General features: G+C 46.4%; 1 non-coding gene across 1 annotated transcript; it reads left to right on the top strand.

Annotated features, from left to right (window-relative positions):
- Nucleotides 1–459: 459 nt before the first annotated feature.
- Nucleotides 460–533, top strand: TRNAI-GAU (transfer RNA isoleucine (anticodon GAU)). The gene has a single exon. It is a non-coding gene; the product is annotated as a tRNA-Ile (tRNA).
- The last annotated feature ends 968 nt before the right edge of the window (nt 534–1,501 follow it).

Below are 1,501 nucleotides of genomic sequence, written 5' to 3'. Positions count from 1 at the left end.
CAGGGATCCCCAAACTGCGGCCCTCCAGATGTTTTGGCCTACAACTCCCATGATCCCTAGCTAAGAGGACCAGTGGTTGGGGAAGATGGGAATTGTAGTACAAAACATCTGTAGGGCTGAAGTTTGGGGGTGCCTGATTTAGAGGCTATCCTTCACCTAAGGCCTTTAATTTATATTAACAGCTCAGGGCAATTCATGGTGGAGCATCACAATACAACTTGGATCTTTATCACCATCACCTTTTCTTTTCTTTTCTCTTCCTCCACACTCATTTTTCTAAGACTGAGAGACAGGGTGATATAAAGCAAAAGCGGTCCTTCAGATATTTGTTGAGCTATGACTCCCACCATTCCGCATCATTGCCCATGCTGGCTGGGACTGCAGGGAGTTGGAGTCCAACAATATCTGGAGCTGGGGAGGGGGGGGCACAGGTTAGCAACACTTTTCACAAAGGCTAGAGCCTGGATAGCTCAGTTGGTTAGAGCGTGGTGCTGATAACGCCAAGGTTGCAGGTTCAATCCCTGTATGGGGCAGCTGATATGCCTGCATTGCAGGCGGTTGGACCTGATAATCGTGAAGATCCTTTCCAACAGTTCTATGATTCTGTGGAATTGGATTCTGTGGAGGTGGAGAGAGATACGTTCAAACCTCAGGGACATGAAGTTCCCTGGATGACTTCGGCTAGTTACTGACTCTTAAGTATAACCGATCCCACAGGGCTGTTGCGAGGTTGAACTAGAACACCACCCTAAGGTCCTTGAAGGGAGGACAGCATACAAATGTAATAAGTTCCTCAGCATGCCCAGATTTTGTTAAGGGCAGGCGCAAAGAAGGAAAAGGAAAATATCTTTTCATATGCATATTCAACACAGCAGCCTTGTCAAGCTCTTCATGCATAGCTACATATGCATCAAAAAAGACCTATAGATGACTGAAGTGAGAACAATGTTTATTGCATTAGCCAGTTGTTGCTGTTGTTTTAAATCCACACATAACTTTTGAAGCTACAGTTATTGCTGTGTCCCGTTCCAGCTGTGCTGTGCTGCTAGTATAAAGCATTCTTTGACTTCTTTACATGTCCCATGGCTAAAGAATTTGCACTGGTTCGTAAGCTGAAAGAGGACTCTTTGCAATTCCTTATTGTCATGAGGGGCTCACCAAGGGTGTGGGCATTTTTCTTCACAAGTGCAAGTGGGGACCATCAAAGAGATCTCTCAATTATAAAAAAATCAAAATCTCTCTCTCTCTCTCTCTCTCTCTCTCTCTCTCTCTCTCTCTCTCTCTCTCTCTCTCTCTCTCTCCCTCCCTCCCTCCCTCTCCCTCCCCCCCCTCTCTCTCTCATATGCCACAAGACCAAATGGCTGATTTCCAAGCCCCCTCCCCTTCCTCATTCAGTAAATGTCCTTCATGAAGCACAAGGATGCCCAAGACTAGCCTATCTCTCACAGGGGACCAGAAGAATTAAAATGTTCAGGGCTGCCTTTGCCCTCCCATTCCCACC

Source organism: Zootoca vivipara, chromosome 7 (assembly GCF_965207765.1).
Source record: "Zootoca vivipara chromosome 7, rZooViv2.hap1.1, whole genome shotgun sequence".
NCBI lineage: Eukaryota > Metazoa > Chordata > Lepidosauria > Squamata > Lacertidae > Zootoca > Zootoca vivipara.
The sequence above is the reverse complement of the archived record's forward strand: the minus strand, read 5'-3'. Positions and strand labels throughout refer to the sequence as shown.